The following is an 18070-nucleotide window of genomic DNA, read 5'->3' as shown; positions in this document are numbered from 1 at the left end:
GCATAGGAAACACACACACAAGCACACACCTACCTTTGTTGCCTGCAGATGCCTCCTTGGCTGTCCCCAAACGGTATCAAACCAACACCCACGGGAAGCTGTAAGCATAGAGGACATGCCTGCACCCCATTGGACTTACCTGTGTGGGTTAAACCCGGGTTATTTGACAACCTATGGCGGTGATGGTTCTGCTCAGGCAGAGCAGTGCTGATGCTCCTCATAAAGCTGTCGCTGCTGTGAAGGTTCTAGGTGACATCACAAATCCCTATGGTTACATACACAACAAAGCTGGGTTGTTGTTGTTTACACTCTGCAAGGCCTGTGGAAGTGAGTGACATCATAGCACTGTAGTTCTGAGGGTTCTAGATGGATGCAACAATCTCCTGTTGCTTCTATGAAGGCCATAATAGACGACATCACCAAACAGCTCCATAGTCACATACACAGCAAAGGAGAGATGTTGTTTACACCTAGTGATGTCAGTGGTATTGAGTGACATCACAGCACAGTGCTAAGGCTCCTGGGCCTGGACACAGCAGCGGCTGCAATATCTCAACGGAGAATACGTTTATATATATGTGTGTGTGTGCGCGTATATATATATATATATATATATATATATATATATATATATATTTCTCCGCCGAAATCACTTTTAAACCCATTTCCACCTTTTTTTCCCTTCTCTTCCTCTTACTTTTTTTTCACGTTTTTTTACGTTTTTCTCCTTTTCGCCTCTTTTCTGGGCGTATTATTCTTCTTTTTCTTCTTTTTTTTCGTCTAATGCATACCCCATCAGTGCAGCAATGCTTATTCAATACCGCCAGCAGATGGAGACACTGGGGGATAATTTTCTAAGGATTTATACTGATTTTTCCTGTCTGAATTTGTCGCACAGAAAGTTGCAGGCCAAATATGTGTGACATTTCTGCGACTTTAGCTTCTAGAGCATTTTTACAACATTATACATAGGTGCTGAATACATAAAAAGCGACTGTTCAGCGACAGACAAGTCGCATCGGCTGAAAGTAGGCCAGAATGTCAGTCCATGTTGGAGCAGGTTTAGATACAGTCTAAAGCATAGATCTCAAAGTCTGTGCACAGAATTTAGCAAGGGCCTCGCACCTTCTGATGCATCAGGTAGGTGCACAATAGCATAGCCTAACCCTCTGTACTTTGGTCTATATTGATGCGGGACATAGACAGCCAGCTGATGACCAATCCATTAGTGCAATGGATGGCTGGAAGCATTTGTCTTTGCCTTTGCAATACCACAGAAGCAATGCATGGTCAATGTACAGCAATGACACACCTGTGTGAACAGCCAGGAGACCCCCCCCCCCCATGTTATGTTACATAGTTACATAGTTAGTACGGTCGAAAAAAGACATATGTCCATCAAGTTCAACCAGGGAATTAAGGGGTAGGGGTGTGGCGCGATATTGGGGAAGGGATGAGATTTTATATTTCTTCATAAGCATTAATCTTATTTTGTCAATTAGGAACATTCAGCACCCACCCGCTATCAAGGCAGCTGCCTATCATGTCATGCCCTACCTGCACAGGTGTGCTGGCTACTCAAATGATCCAATTAAGGAGGCCATTTAGTCAGCAGCAGCAGAAGTCCTGTGCCTGGACGCTCCAACAGCGGCCAGACACAAGCAGAAGCAGAAGCAGCAGCAGCACCACCTTTTGTTTTTTGGCTGCAGCAGCAGCAGCAGCAAGGCCCACAGGGCTGGCTAGCTGGCTAGCCAGCAAGCAGGTAGCAATGAAAGTAGGAATCTTTCTTTTTAACCCTGTAAGGGGGTGGTGCACTGTACCCGAAGATACTGCCATATCGGGTCAATGCATAGGGCGACGGAAGCAAGCTTCGAAATCGGCCCCCGTTCTCAAAAATCCATTTAATATATGGTCCCCAGATAGGGGACGTATCAGATATTAAACTGATAAGAACAGATACTACACTTGATCTTAGCCAAAAGGCCGAGAAGCGATAACCGTGAAAGGGGCGGGCCCAACAAGGTCCCCTTCATGGGCACTATCACTGCTTGCTGTCAGGGAGGCTGCCAGACAATTTTCCATGCACACTCTGGGCTGGGGGGCAGTCAACCACCAGTACACACAGCAGAACCTAAACCCATACCATTATTGCTAAGCAGCAAGACAGGGGCCCATTGCACTCCCACGGGGCCTTTTTAAATGCAATCCATAACCCGGATTTGCCAGGAACCCTTCTTACTCCTCCTACTTGCATGTGACACTGGGCTTAGGATCTGCATAGGAAACACACACACAAGCACACACCTACCTTTGTTGCCTGCAGATGCCTCCTTGGCTGTCCCCAAACGGTATCAAACCAACACCCACGGGAAGCTGTAAGCATAGAGGACATGCCTGCACCCCATTGGACTTACCTGTGTGGGTTAAACCCGGGTTATTTGACAACCTATGGCGGTGATGGTTCTGCTCAGGCAGAGCAGTGCTGATGCTCCTCATAAAGCTGTCGCTGCTGTGAAGGTTCTAGGTGACATCACAAATCCCTATGGTTACATACACAACAAAGCTGGGTTGTTGTTGTTTACACTCTGCAAGGCCTGTGGAAGTGAGTGACATCATAGCACTGTAGTTCTGAGGGTTCTAGATGGATGCAACAATCTCCTGTTGCTTCTATGAAGGCCATAATAGACGACATCACCAAACAGCTCCATAGTCACATACACAGCAAAGGAGAGATGTTGTTTACACCTAGTGATGTCAGTGGTATTGAGTGACATCACAGCACAGTGCTAAGGCTCCTGGGCCTGGACACAGCAGCGGCTGCAATATCTCAACGGAGAATACGTTTATATATATGTGTGTGTGTGCGCGTATATATATATATATATATATATATATATATATATATATATATATTTCTCCGCCGAAATCACTTTTAAACCCATTTCCACCTTTTTTTCCCTTCTCTTCCTCTTACTTTTTTTTCACGTTTTTTTACGTTTTTCTCCTTTTCGCCTCTTTTCTGGGCGTATTATTCTTCTTTTTCTTCTTTTTTTTCGTCTAATGCATACCCCATCAGTGCAGCAATGCTTATTCAATACCGCCAGCAGATGGAGACACTGGGGGATAATTTTCTAAGGATTTATACTGATTTTTCCTGTCTGAATTTGTCGCACAGAAAGTTGCAGGCCAAATATGTGTGACATTTCTGCGACTTTAGCTTCTAGAGCATTTTTACAACATTATACATAGGTGCTGAATACATAAAAAGCGACTGTTCAGCGACAGACAAGTCGCATCGGCTGAAAGTAGGCCAGAATGTCAGTCCATGTTGGAGCAGGTTTAGATACAGTCTAAAGCATAGATCTCAAAGTCTGTGCACAGAATTTAGCAAGGGCCTCGCACCTTCTGATGCATCAGGTAGGTGCACAATAGCATAGCCTAACCCTCTGTACTTTGGTCTATATTGATGCGGGACATAGACAGCCAGCTGATGACCAATCCATTAGTGCAATGGATGGCTGGAAGCATTTGTCTTTGCCTTTGCAATACCACAGAAGCAATGCATGGTCAATGTACAGCAATGACACACCTGTGTGAACAGCCAGGAGACCCCCCCCCCCCATGTTATGTTACATAGTTACATAGTTAGTACGGTCGAAAAAAGACATATGTCCATCAAGTTCAACCAGGGAATTAAGGGGTAGGGGTGTGGCGCGATATTGGGGAAGGGATGAGATTTTATATTTCTTCATAAGCATTAATCTTATTTTGTCAATTAGGAACATTCAGCACCCACCCGCTATCAAGGCAGCTGCCTATCATGTCATGCCCTACCTGCACAGGTGTGCTGGCTACTCAAATGATCCAATTAAGGAGGCCATTTAGTCAGCAGCAGCAGAAGTCCTGTGCCTGGACGCTCCAACAGCGGCCAGACACAAGCAGAAGCAGAAGCAGCAGCAGCACCACCTTTTGTTTTTTGGCTGCAGCAGCAGCAGCAGCAAGGCCCACAGGGCTGGCTAGCTGGCTAGCCAGCAAGCAGGTAGCAATGAAAGTAGGAATCTTTCTTTTTAACCCTGTAAGGGGGTGGTGCACTGTACCCGAAGATACTGCCATATCGGGTCAATGCATAGGGCGACGGAAGCAAGCTTCGAAATCGGCCCCCGTTCTCAAAAATCCATTTAATATATGGTCCCCAGATAGGGGACGTATCAGATATTAAACTGATAAGAACAGATACTACACTTGATCTTAGCCAAAAGGCCGAGAAGCGATAACCGTGAAAGGGGCGGGCCCAACAAGGTCCCCTTCATGGGCACTATCACTGCTTGCTGTCAGGGAGGCTGCCAGACAATTTTCCATGCACACTCTGGGCTGGGGGGCAGTCAACCACCAGTACACACAGCAGAACCTAAACCCATACCATTATTGCTAAGCAGCAAGACAGGGGCCCATTGCACTCCCACGGGGCCTTTTTAAATGCAATCCATAACCCGGATTTGCCAGGAACCCTTCTTACTCCTCCTACTTGCATGTGACACTGGGCTTAGGATCTGCATAGGAAACACACACACAAGCACACACCTACCTTTGTTGCCTGCAGATGCCTCCTTGGCTGTCCCCAAACGGTATCAAACCAACACCCACGGGAAGCTGTAAGCATAGAGGACATGCCTGCACCCCATTGGACTTACCTGTGTGGGTTAAACCCGGGTTATTTGACAACCTATGGCGGTGATGGTTCTGCTCAGGCAGAGCAGTGCTGATGCTCCTCATAAAGCTGTCGCTGCTGTGAAGGTTCTAGGTGACATCACAAATCCCTATGGTTACATACACAACAAAGCTGGGTTGTTGTTGTTTACACTCTGCAAGGCCTGTGGAAGTGAGTGACATCATAGCACTGTAGTTCTGAGGGTTCTAGATGGATGCAACAATCTCCTGTTGCTTCTATGAAGGCCATAATAGACGACATCACCAAACAGCTCCATAGTCACATACACAGCAAAGGAGAGATGTTGTTTACACCTAGTGATGTCAGTGGTATTGAGTGACATCACAGCACAGTGCTAAGGCTCCTGGGCCTGGACACAGCAGCGGCTGCAATATCTCAACGGAGAATACGTTTATATATATGTGTGTGTGTGCGCGTATATATATATATATATATATATATATATATATATATATATATATATATATCTCCGCCGAAATCACTTTTAAACCCATTTCCACCTTTTTTTCCCTTCTCTTCCTCTTACTTTTTTTTCACGTTTTTTTACGTTTTTCTCCTTTTCGCCTCTTTTCTGGGCGTATTATTCTTCTTTTTCTTCTTTTTTTTCGTCTAATGCATACCCCATCAGTGCAGCAATGCTTATTCAATACCGCCAGCAGATGGAGACACTGGGGGATAATTTTCTAAGGATTTATACTGATTTTTCCTGTCTGAATTTGTCGCACAGAAAGTTGCAGGCCAAATATGTGTGACATTTCTGCGACTTTAGCTTCTAGAGCATTTTTACAACATTATACATAGGTGCTGAATACATAAAAAGCGACTGTTCAGCGACAGACAAGTCGCATCGGCTGAAAGTAGGCCAGAATGTCAGTCCATGTTGGAGCAGGTTTAGATACAGTCTAAAGCATAGATCTCAAAGTCTGTGCACAGAATTTAGCAAGGGCCTCGCACCTTCTGATGCATCAGGTAGGTGCACAATAGCATAGCCTAACCCTCTGTACTTTGGTCTATATTGATGCGGGACATAGACAGCCAGCTGATGACCAATCCATTAGTGCAATGGATGGCTGGAAGCATTTGTCTTTGCCTTTGCAATACCACAGAAGCAATGCATGGTCAATGTACAGCAATGACACACCTGTGTGAACAGCCAGGAGACCCCCCCCCCCCATGTTATGTTACATAGTTACATAGTTAGTACGGTCGAAAAAAGACATATGTCCATCAAGTTCAACCAGGGAATTAAGGGGTAGGGGTGTGGCGCGATATTGGGGAAGGGATGAGATTTTATATTTCTTCATAAGCATTAATCTTATTTTGTCAATTAGGAACATTCAGCACCCACCCGCTATCAAGGCAGCTGCCTATCATGTCATGCCCTACCTGCACAGGTGTGCTGGCTACTCAAATGATCCAATTAAGGAGGCCATTTAGTCAGCAGCAGCAGAAGTCCTGTGCCTGGACGCTCCAACAGCGGCCAGACACAAGCAGAAGCAGAAGCAGCAGCAGCACCACCTTTTGTTTTTTGGCTGCAGCAGCAGCAGCAGCAAGGCCCACAGGGCTGGCTAGCTGGCTAGCCAGCAAGCAGGTAGCAATGAAAGTAGGAATCTTTCTTTTTAACCCTGTAAGGGGGTGGTGCACTGTACCCGAAGATACTGCCATATCGGGTCAATGCATAGGGCGACGGAAGCAAGCTTCGAAATCGGCCCCCGTTCTCAAAAATCCATTTAATATATGGTCCCCAGATAGGGGACGTATCAGATATTAAACTGATAAGAACAGATACTACACTTGATCTTAGCCAAAAGGCCGAGAAGCGATAACCGTGAAAGGGGCGGGCCCAACAAGGTCCCCTTCATGGGCACTATCACTGCTTGCTGTCAGGGAGGCTGCCAGACAATTTTCCATGCACACTCTGGGCTGGGGGGCAGTCAACCACCAGTACACACAGCAGAACCTAAACCCATACCATTATTGCTAAGCAGCAAGACAGGGGCCCATTGCACTCCCACGGGGCCTTTTTAAATGCAATCCATAACCCGGATTTGCCAGGAACCCTTCTTACTCCTCCTACTTGCATGTGACACTGGGCTTAGGATCTGCATAGGAAACACACACACAAGCACACACCTACCTTTGTTGCCTGCAGATGCCTCCTTGGCTGTCCCCAAACGGTATCAAACCAACACCCACGGGAAGCTGTAAGCATAGAGGACATGCCTGCACCCCATTGGACTTACCTGTGTGGGTTAAACCCGGGTTATTTGACAACCTATGGCGGTGATGGTTCTGCTCAGGCAGAGCAGTGCTGATGCTCCTCATAAAGCTGTCGCTGCTGTGAAGGTTCTAGGTGACATCACAAATCCCTATGGTTACATACACAACAAAGCTGGGTTGTTGTTGTTTACACTCTGCAAGGCCTGTGGAAGTGAGTGACATCATAGCACTGTAGTTCTGAGGGTTCTAGATGGATGCAACAATCTCCTGTTGCTTCTATGAAGGCCATAATAGACGACATCACCAAACAGCTCCATAGTCACATACACAGCAAAGGAGAGATGTTGTTTACACCTAGTGATGTCAGTGGTATTGAGTGACATCACAGCACAGTGCTAAGGCTCCTGGGCCTGGACACAGCAGCGGCTGCAATATCTCAACGGAGAATACGTTTATATATATGTGTGTGTGTGCGCGATATATATATATATATATATATATATATATATATATATATATATTTCTCCGCCGAAATCACTTTTAAACCCATTTCCACCTTTTTTTCCCTTCTCTTCCTCTTACTTTTTTTTCACGTTTTTTTACGTTTTTCTCCTTTTCGCCTCTTTTCTGGGCGTATTATTCTTCTTTTTCTTCTTTTTTTTCGTCTAATGCATACCCCATCAGTGCAGCAATGCTTATTCAATACCGCCAGCAGATGGAGACACTGGGGGATAATTTTCTAAGGATTTATACTGATTTTTCCTGTCTGAATTTGTCGCACAGAAAGTTGCAGGCCAAATATGTGTGACATTTCTGCGACTTTAGCTTCTAGAGCATTTTTACAACATTATACATAGGTGCTGAATACATAAAAAGCGACTGTTCAGCGACAGACAAGTCGCATCGGCTGAAAGTAGGCCAGAATGTCAGTCCATGTTGGAGCAGGTTTAGATACAGTCTAAAGCATAGATCTCAAAGTCTGTGCACAGAATTTAGCAAGGGCCTCGCACCTTCTGATGCATCAGGTAGGTGCACAATAGCATAGCCTAACCCTCTGTACTTTGGTCTATATTGATGCGGGACATAGACAGCCAGCTGATGACCAATCCATTAGTGCAATGGATGGCTGGAAGCATTTGTCTTTGCCTTTGCAATACCACAGAAGCAATGCATGGTCAATGTACAGCAATGACACACCTGTGTGAACAGCCAGGAGACCCCCCCCCCCCATGTTATGTTACATAGTTACATAGTTAGTACGGTCGAAAAAAGACATATGTCCATCAAGTTCAACCAGGGAATTAAGGGGTAGGGGTGTGGCGCGATATTGGGGAAGGGATGAGATTTTATATTTCTTCATAAGCATTAATCTTATTTTGTCAATTAGGAACATTCAGCACCCACCCGCTATCAAGGCAGCTGCCTATCATGTCATGCCCTACCTGCACAGGTGTGCTGGCTACTCAAATGATCCAATTAAGGAGGCCATTTAGTCAGCAGCAGCAGAAGTCCTGTGCCTGGACGCTCCAACAGCGGCCAGACACAAGCAGAAGCAGAAGCAGCAGCAGCACCACCTTTTGTTTTTTGGCTGCAGCAGCAGCAGCAGCAAGGCCCACAGGGCTGGCTAGCTGGCTAGCCAGCAAGCAGGTAGCAATGAAAGTAGGAATCTTTCTTTTTAACCCTGTAAGGGGGTGGTGCACTGTACCCGAAGATACTGCCATATCGGGTCAATGCATAGGGCGACGGAAGCAAGCTTCGAAATCGGCCCCCGTTCTCAAAAATCCATTTAATATATGGTCCCCAGATAGGGGACGTATCAGATATTAAACTGATAAGAACAGATACTACACTTGATCTTAGCCAAAAGGCCGAGAAGCGATAACCGTGAAAGGGGCGGGCCCAACAAGGTCCCCTTCATGGGCACTATCACTGCTTGCTGTCAGGGAGGCTGCCAGACAATTTTCCATGCACACTCTGGGCTGGGGGGCAGTCAACCACCAGTACACACAGCAGAACCTAAACCCATACCATTATTGCTAAGCAGCAAGACAGGGGCCCATTGCACTCCCACGGGGCCTTTTTAAATGCAATCCATAACCCGGATTTGCCAGGAACCCTTCTTACTCCTCCTACTTGCATGTGACACTGGGCTTAGGATCTGCATAGGAAACACACACACAAGCACACACCTACCTTTGTTGCCTGCAGATGCCTCCTTGGCTGTCCCCAAACGGTATCAAACCAACACCCACGGGAAGCTGTAAGCATAGAGGACATGCCTGCACCCCATTGGACTTACCTGTGTGGGTTAAACCCGGGTTATTTGACAACCTATGGCGGTGATGGTTCTGCTCAGGCAGAGCAGTGCTGATGCTCCTCATAAAGCTGTCGCTGCTGTGAAGGTTCTAGGTGACATCACAAATCCCTATGGTTACATACACAACAAAGCTGGGTTGTTGTTGTTTACACTCTGCAAGGCCTGTGGAAGTGAGTGACATCATAGCACTGTAGTTCTGAGGGTTCTAGATGGATGCAACAATCTCCTGTTGCTTCTATGAAGGCCATAATAGACGACATCACCAAACAGCTCCATAGTCACATACACAGCAAAGGAGAGATGTTGTTTACACCTAGTGATGTCAGTGGTATTGAGTGACATCACAGCACAGTGCTAAGGCTCCTGGGCCTGGACACAGCAGCGGCTGCAATATCTCAACGGAGAATACGTTTATATATATGTGTGTGTGTGCGCGTATATATATATATATATATATATATATATATATATATATATATATTTCTCCGCCGAAATCACTTTTAAACCCATTTCCACCTTTTTTTCCCTTCTCTTCCTCTTACTTTTTTTTCACGTTTTTTTACGTTTTTCTCCTTTTCGCCTCTTTTCTGGGCGTATTATTCTTCTTTTTCTTCTTTTTTTTCGTCTAATGCATACCCCATCAGTGCAGCAATGCTTATTCAATACCGCCAGCAGATGGAGACACTGGGGGATAATTTTCTAAGGATTTATACTGATTTTTCCTGTCTGAATTTGTCGCACAGAAAGTTGCAGGCCAAATATGTGTGACATTTCTGCGACTTTAGCTTCTAGAGCATTTTTACAACATTATACATAGGTGCTGAATACATAAAAAGCGACTGTTCAGCGACAGACAAGTCGCATCGGCTGAAAGTAGGCCAGAATGTCAGTCCATGTTGGAGCAGGTTTAGATACAGTCTAAAGCATAGATCTCAAAGTCTGTGCACAGAATTTAGCAAGGGCCTCGCACCTTCTGATGCATCAGGTAGGTGCACAATAGCATAGCCTAACCCTCTGTACTTTGGTCTATATTGATGCGGGACATAGACAGCCAGCTGATGACCAATCCATTAGTGCAATGGATGGCTGGAAGCATTTGTCTTTGCCTTTGCAATACCACAGAAGCAATGCATGGTCAATGTACAGCAATGACACACCTGTGTGAACAGCCAGGAGACCCCCCCCCCCATGTTATGTTACATAGTTACATAGTTAGTACGGTCGAAAAAAGACATATGTCCATCAAGTTCAACCAGGGAATTAAGGGGTAGGGGTGTGGCGCGATATTGGGGAAGGGATGAGATTTTATATTTCTTCATAAGCATTAATCTTATTTTGTCAATTAGGAACATTCAGCACCCACCCGCTATCAAGGCAGCTGCCTATCATGTCATGCCCTACCTGCACAGGTGTGCTGGCTACTCAAATGATCCAATTAAGGAGGCCATTTAGTCAGCAGCAGCAGAAGTCCTGTGCCTGGACGCTCCAACAGCGGCCAGACACAAGCAGAAGCAGAAGCAGCAGCAGCACCACCTTTTGTTTTTTGGCTGCAGCAGCAGCAGCAGCAAGGCCCACAGGGCTGGCTAGCTGGCTAGCCAGCAAGCAGGTAGCAATGAAAGTAGGAATCTTTCTTTTTAACCCTGTAAGGGGGTGGTGCACTGTACCCGAAGATACTGCCATATCGGGTCAATGCATAGGGCGACGGAAGCAAGCTTCGAAATCGGCCCCCGTTCTCAAAAATCCATTTAATATATGGTCCCCAGATAGGGGACGTATCAGATATTAAACTGATAAGAACAGATACTACACTTGATCTTAGCCAAAAGGCCGAGAAGCGATAACCGTGAAAGGGGCGGGCCCAACAAGGTCCCCTTCATGGGCACTATCACTGCTTGCTGTCAGGGAGGCTGCCAGACAATTTTCCATGCACACTCTGGGCTGGGGGGCAGTCAACCACCAGTACACACAGCAGAACCTAAACCCATACCATTATTGCTAAGCAGCAAGACAGGGGCCCATTGCACTCCCACGGGGCCTTTTTAAATGCAATCCATAACCCGGATTTGCCAGGAACCCTTCTTACTCCTCCTACTTGCATGTGACACTGGGCTTAGGATCTGCATAGGAAACACACACACAAGCACACACCTACCTTTGTTGCCTGCAGATGCCTCCTTGGCTGTCCCCAAACGGTATCAAACCAACACCCACGGGAAGCTGTAAGCATAGAGGACATGCCTGCACCCCATTGGACTTACCTGTGTGGGTTAAACCCGGGTTATTTGACAACCTATGGCGGTGATGGTTCTGCTCAGGCAGAGCAGTGCTGATGCTCCTCATAAAGCTGTCGCTGCTGTGAAGGTTCTAGGTGACATCACAAATCCCTATGGTTACATACACAACAAAGCTGGGTTGTTGTTGTTTACACTCTGCAAGGCCTGTGGAAGTGAGTGACATCATAGCACTGTAGTTCTGAGGGTTCTAGATGGATGCAACAATCTCCTGTTGCTTCTATGAAGGCCATAATAGACGACATCACCAAACAGCTCCATAGTCACATACACAGCAAAGGAGAGATGTTGTTTACACCTAGTGATGTCAGTGGTATTGAGTGACATCACAGCACAGTGCTAAGGCTCCTGGGCCTGGACACAGCAGCGGCTGCAATATCTCAACGGAGAATACGTTTATATATATGTGTGTGTGTGCGCGTATATATATATATATATATATATATATATATATATATATATATATTTCTCCGCCGAAATCACTTTTAAACCCATTTCCACCTTTTTTTCCCTTCTCTTCCTCTTACTTTTTTTTCACGTTTTTTTACGTTTTTCTCCTTTTCGCCTCTTTTCTGGGCGTATTATTCTTCTTTTTCTTCTTTTTTTTCGTCTAATGCATACCCCATCAGTGCAGCAATGCTTATTCAATACCGCCAGCAGATGGAGACACTGGGGGATAATTTTCTAAGGATTTATACTGATTTTTCCTGTCTGAATTTGTCGCACAGAAAGTTGCAGGCCAAATATGTGTGACATTTCTGCGACTTTAGCTTCTAGAGCATTTTTACAACATTATACATAGGTGCTGAATACATAAAAAGCGACTGTTCAGCGACAGACAAGTCGCATCGGCTGAAAGTAGGCCAGAATGTCAGTCCATGTTGGAGCAGGTTTAGATACAGTCTAAAGCATAGATCTCAAAGTCTGTGCACAGAATTTAGCAAGGGCCTCGCACCTTCTGATGCATCAGGTAGGTGCACAATAGCATAGCCTAACCCTCTGTACTTTGGTCTATATTGATGCGGGACATAGACAGCCAGCTGATGACCAATCCATTAGTGCAATGGATGGCTGGAAGCATTTGTCTTTGCCTTTGCAATACCACAGAAGCAATGCATGGTCAATGTACAGCAATGACACACCTGTGTGAACAGCCAGGAGACCCCCCCCCCCCATGTTATGTTACATAGTTACATAGTTAGTACGGTCGAAAAAAGACATATGTCCATCAAGTTCAACCAGGGAATTAAGGGGTAGGGGTGTGGCGCGATATTGGGGAAGGGATGAGATTTTATATTTCTTCATAAGCATTAATCTTATTTTGTCAATTAGGAACATTCAGCACCCACCCGCTATCAAGGCAGCTGCCTATCATGTCATGCCCTACCTGCACAGGTGTGCTGGCTACTCAAATGATCCAATTAAGGAGGCCATTTAGTCAGCAGCAGCAGAAGTCCTGTGCCTGGACGCTCCAACAGCGGCCAGACACAAGCAGAAGCAGAAGCAGCAGCAGCACCACCTTTTGTTTTTTGGCTGCTGCAGCAGCAGCAGCAGCAAGGCCCACAGGGCTGGCTAGCTGGCTAGCCAGCAAGCAGGTAGCAATGAAAGTAGGAATCTTTCTTTTTAACCCTGTAAGGGGGTGGTGCACTGTACCCGAAGATACTGCCATATCGGGTCAATGCATAGGGCGACGGAAGCAAGCTTCGAAATCGGCCCCCGTTCTCAAAAATCCATTTAATATATGGTCCCCAGATAGGGGACGTATCAGATATTAAACTGATAAGAACAGATACTACACTTGATCTTAGCCAAAAGGCCGAGAAGCGATAACCGTGAAAGGGGCGGGCCCAACAAGGTCCCCTTCATGGGCACTATCACTGCTTGCTGTCAGGGAGGCTGCCAGACAATTTTCCATGCACACTCTGGGCTGGGGGGCAGTCAACCACCAGTACACACAGCAGAACCTAAACCCATACCATTATTGCTAAGCAGCAAGACAGGGGCCCATTGCACTCCCACGGGGCCTTTTTAAATGCAATCCATAACCCGGATTTGCCAGGAACCCTTCTTACTCCTCCTACTTGCATGTGACACTGGGCTTAGGATCTGCATAGGAAACACACACACAAGCACACACCTACCTTTGTTGCCTGCAGATGCCTCCTTGGCTGTCCCCAAACGGTATCAAACCAACACCCACGGGAAGCTGTAAGCATAGAGGACATGCCTGCACCCCATTGGACTTACCTGTGTGGGTTAAACCCGGGTTATTTGACAACCTATGGCGGTGATGGTTCTGCTCAGGCAGAGCAGTGCTGATGCTCCTCATAAAGCTGTCGCTGCTGTGAAGGTTCTAGGTGACATCACAAATCCCTATGGTTACATACACAACAAAGCTGGGTTGTTGTTGTTTACACTCTGCAAGGCCTGTGGAAGTGAGTGACATCATAGCACTGTAGTTCTGAGGGTTCTAGATGGATGCAACAATCTCCTGTTGCTTCTATGAAGGCCATAATAGACGACATCACCAAACAGCTCCATAGTCACATACACAGCAAAGGAGAGATGTTGTTTACACCTAGTGATGTCAGTGGTATTGAGTGACATCACAGCACAGTGCTAAGGCTCCTGGGCCTGGACACAGCAGCGGCTGCAATATCTCAACGGAGAATACGTTTATATATATGTGTGTGTGTGCGCGTATATATATATATATATATATATATATATATATATATATATATATTTCTCCGCCGAAATCACTTTTAAACCCATTTCCACCTTTTTTTCCCTTCTCTTCCTCTTACTTTTTTTTCACGTTTTTTTACGTTTTTCTCCTTTTCGCCTCTTTTCTGGGCGTATTATTCTTCTTTTTCTTCTTTTTTTTCGTCTAATGCATACCCCATCAGTGCAGCAATGCTTATTCAATACCGCCAGCAGATGGAGACACTGGGGGATAATTTTCTAAGGATTTATACTGATTTTTCCTGTCTGAATTTGTCGCACAGAAAGTTGCAGGCCAAATATGTGTGACATTTCTGCGACTTTAGCTTCTAGAGCATTTTTACAACATTATACATAGGTGCTGAATACATAAAAAGCGACTGTTCAGCGACAGACAAGTCGCATCGGCTGAAAGTAGGCCAGAATGTCAGTCCATGTTGGAGCAGGTTTAGATACAGTCTAAAGCATAGATCTCAAAGTCTGTGCACAGAATTTAGCAAGGGCCTCGCACCTTCTGATGCATCAGGTAGGTGCACAATAGCATAGCCTAACCCTCTGTACTTTGGTCTATATTGATGCGGGACATAGACAGCCAGCTGATGACCAATCCATTAGTGCAATGGATGGCTGGAAGCATTTGTCTTTGCCTTTGCAATACCACAGAAGCAATGCATGGTCAATGTACAGCAATGACACACCTGTGTGAACAGCCAGGAGACCCCCCCCCCCCATGTTATGTTACATAGTTACATAGTTAGTACGGTCGAAAAAAGACATATGTCCATCAAGTTCAACCAGGGAATTAAGGGGTAGGGGTGTGGCGCGATATTGGGGAAGGGATGAGATTTTATATTTCTTCATAAGCATTAATCTTATTTTGTCAATTAGGAACATTCAGCACCCACCCGCTATCAAGGCAGCTGCCTATCATGTCATGCCCTACCTGCACAGGTGTGCTGGCTACTCAAATGATCCAATTAAGGAGGCCATTTAGTCAGCAGCAGCAGAAGTCCGCCTGGACGCTCCAACAGCGGCCAGACACAAGCAGAAGCAGAAGCAGCAGCAGCAGCAGCACCACCTTTTGTTTTTTGGCTGCAGCAGCAGCAGCAGCAAGGCCCACAGGGCTGGCTAGCTGGCTAGCCAGCAAGCAGGTAGCAATGAAAGTAGGAATCTTTCTTTTTAACCCTGTAAGGGGGTGGTGCACTGTACCCGAAGATACTGCCATATCGGGTCAATGCATAGGGCGACGGAAGCAAGCTTCGAAATCGGCCCCCGTTCTCAAAAATCCATTTAATATATGGTCCCCAGATAGGGGACGTATCAGATATTAAACTGATAAGAACAGATACTACACTTGATCTTAGCCAAAAGGCCGAGAAGCGATAACCGTGAAAGGGGCGGGCCCAACAAGGTCCCCTTCATGGGCACTATCACTGCTTGCTGTCAGGGAGGCTGCCAGACAATTTTCCATGCACACTCTGGGCTGGGGGGCAGTCAACCACCAGTACACACAGCAGAACCTAAACCCATACCATTATTGCTAAGCAGCAAGACAGGGGCCCATTGCACTCCCACGGGGCCTTTTTAAATGCAATCCATAACCCGGATTTGCCAGGAACCCTTCTTACTCCTCCTACTTGCATGTGACACTGGGCTTAGGATCTGCATAGGAAACACACACACAAGCACACACCTACCTTTGTTGCCTGCAGATGCCTCCTTGGCTGTCCCCAAACGGTATCAAACCAACACCCACGGGAAGCTGTAAGCATAGAGGACATGCCTGCACCCCATTGGACTTACCTGTGTGGGTTAAACCCGGGTTATTTGACAACCTATGGCGGTGATGGTTCTGCTCAGGCAGAGCAGTGCTGATGCTCCTCATAAAGCTGTCGCTGCTGTGAAGGTTCTAGGTGACATCACAAATCCCTATGGTTACATACACAACAAAGCTGGGTTGTTGTTGTTTACACTCTGCAAGGCCTGTGGAAGTGAGTGACATCATAGCACTGTAGTTCTGAGGGTTCTAGATGGATGCAACAATCTCCTGTTGCTTCTATGAAGGCCATAATAGACGACATCACCAAACAGCTCCATAGTCACATACACAGCAAAGGAGAGATGTTGTTTACACCTAGTGATGTCAGTGGTATTGAGTGACATCACAGCACAGTGCTAAGGCTCCTGGGCCTGGACACAGCAGCGGCTGCAATATCTCAACGGAGAATACGTTTATATATATGTGTGTGTGTGCGCGTATATATATATATATATATATATATATATATATATATATATATATATCTCCGCCGAAATCACTTTTAAACCCATTTCCACCTTTTTTTCCCTTCTCTTCCTCTTACTTTTTTTTCACGTTTTTTTACGTTTTTCTCCTTTTCGCCTCTTTTCTGGGCGTATTATTCTTCTTTTTCTTCTTTTTTTTCGTCTAATGCATACCCCATCAGTGCAGCAATGCTTATTCAATACCGCCAGCAGATGGAGACACTGGGGGATAATTTTCTAAGGATTTATACTGATTTTTCCTGTCTGAATTTGTCGCACAGAAAGTTGCAGGCCAAATATGTGTGACATTTCTGCGACTTTAGCTTCTAGAGCATTTTTACAACATTATACATAGGTGCTGAATACATAAAAAGCGACTGTTCAGCGACAGACAAGTCGCATCGGCTGAAAGTAGGCCAGAATGTCAGTCCATGTTGGAGCAGGTTTAGATACAGTCTAAAGCATAGATCTCAAAGTCTGTGCACAGAATTTAGCAAGGGCCTCGCACCTTCTGATGCATCAGGTAGGTGCACAATAGCATAGCCTAACCCTCTGTACTTTGGTCTATATTGATGCGGGACATAGACAGCCAGCTGATGACCAATCCATTAGTGCAATGGATGGCTGGAAGCATTTGTCTTTGCCTTTGCAATACCACAGAAGCAATGCATGGTCAATGTACAGCAATGACACACCTGTGTGAACAGCCAGGAGACCCCCCCCCCCCATGTTATGTTACATAGTTACATAGTTAGTACGGTCGAAAAAAGACATATGTCCATCAAGTTCAACCAGGGAATTAAGGGGTAGGGGTGTGGCGCGATATTGGGGAAGGGATGAGATTTTATATTTCTTCATAAGCATTAATCTTATTTTGTCAATTAGGAACATTCAGCACCCACCCGCTATCAAGGCAGCTGCCTATCATGTCATGCCCTACCTGCACAGGTGTGCTGGCTACTCAAATGATCCAATTAAGGAGGCCATTTAGTCAGCAGCAGCAGAAGTCCTGTGCCTGGACGCTCCAACAGCGGCCAGACACAAGCAGAAGCAGAAGCAGCAGCAGCACCACCTTTTGTTTTTTGGCTGCAGCAGCAGCAGCAGCAAGGCCCACAGGGCTGGCTAGCTGGCTAGCCAGCAAGCAGGTAGCAATGAAAGTAGGAATCTTTCTTTTTAACCCTGTAAGGGGGTGGTGCACTGTACCCGAAGATACTGCCATATCGGGTCAATGCATAGGGCGACGGAAGCAAGCTTCGAAATCGGCCCCCGTTCTCAAAAATCCATTTAATATATGGTCCCCAGATAGGGGACGTATCAGATATTAAACTGATAAGAACAGATACTACACTTGATCTTAGCCAAAAGGCCGAGAAGCGATAACCGTGAAAGGGGCGGGCCCAACAAGGTCCCCTTCATGGGCACTATCACTGCTTGCTGTCAGGGAGGCTGCCAGACAATTTTCCATGCACACTCTGGGCTGGGGGGCAGTCAACCACCAGTACACAC

The 18070-nt window shown here is 46.0% G+C and overlaps 8 non-coding genes across 8 annotated transcripts; all 8 read right to left on the bottom strand.

Moving 5' to 3' along the window:
- Positions 1-1804: 1804 nt before the first annotated feature.
- Positions 1805-1995, bottom strand: LOC130350901 (U2 spliceosomal RNA). The gene has a single exon (XR_008887702.1). It is a non-coding gene; the product is annotated as a U2 spliceosomal RNA (small nuclear RNA).
- A 2086-nt stretch (positions 1996-4081) lies between these two features.
- Positions 4082-4272, bottom strand: LOC130350900 (U2 spliceosomal RNA). Its single transcript, XR_008887701.1, has one exon. It is a non-coding gene; the product is annotated as a U2 spliceosomal RNA (small nuclear RNA).
- A 2090-nt stretch (positions 4273-6362) lies between these two features.
- Positions 6363-6553, bottom strand: LOC130350898 (U2 spliceosomal RNA). Its single transcript, XR_008887699.1, has one exon. It is a non-coding gene; the product is annotated as a U2 spliceosomal RNA (small nuclear RNA).
- A 2085-nt stretch (positions 6554-8638) lies between these two features.
- LOC130350896 (U2 spliceosomal RNA) lies at positions 8639-8829 on the bottom strand. Its single transcript, XR_008887698.1, has one exon. It is a non-coding gene; the product is annotated as a U2 spliceosomal RNA (small nuclear RNA).
- A 2085-nt stretch (positions 8830-10914) lies between these two features.
- LOC130350895 (U2 spliceosomal RNA) lies at positions 10915-11105 on the bottom strand. The gene has a single exon (XR_008887697.1). It is a non-coding gene; the product is annotated as a U2 spliceosomal RNA (small nuclear RNA).
- A 2089-nt stretch (positions 11106-13194) lies between these two features.
- Positions 13195-13385, bottom strand: LOC130350894 (U2 spliceosomal RNA). Its single transcript, XR_008887696.1, has one exon. It is a non-coding gene; the product is annotated as a U2 spliceosomal RNA (small nuclear RNA).
- Positions 13386-15474: 2089 nt separating this feature from the next.
- LOC130350893 (U2 spliceosomal RNA) lies at positions 15475-15665 on the bottom strand. Its single transcript, XR_008887695.1, has one exon. It is a non-coding gene; the product is annotated as a U2 spliceosomal RNA (small nuclear RNA).
- Positions 15666-17751: 2086 nt separating this feature from the next.
- LOC130350892 (U2 spliceosomal RNA) lies at positions 17752-17942 on the bottom strand. Its single transcript, XR_008887694.1, has one exon. It is a non-coding gene; the product is annotated as a U2 spliceosomal RNA (small nuclear RNA).
- Positions 17943-18070: the final 128 nt, after the last annotated feature.

The sequence above is a fragment of the Hyla sarda genome, unplaced genomic scaffold (assembly GCF_029499605.1).
Source record: "Hyla sarda isolate aHylSar1 unplaced genomic scaffold, aHylSar1.hap1 scaffold_953, whole genome shotgun sequence".
In the NCBI taxonomy this organism is placed as follows: domain Eukaryota; kingdom Metazoa; phylum Chordata; class Amphibia; order Anura; family Hylidae; genus Hyla; species Hyla sarda.
The sequence above is the reverse complement of the archived record's forward strand: the minus strand, read 5'-3'. Positions and strand labels throughout refer to the sequence as shown.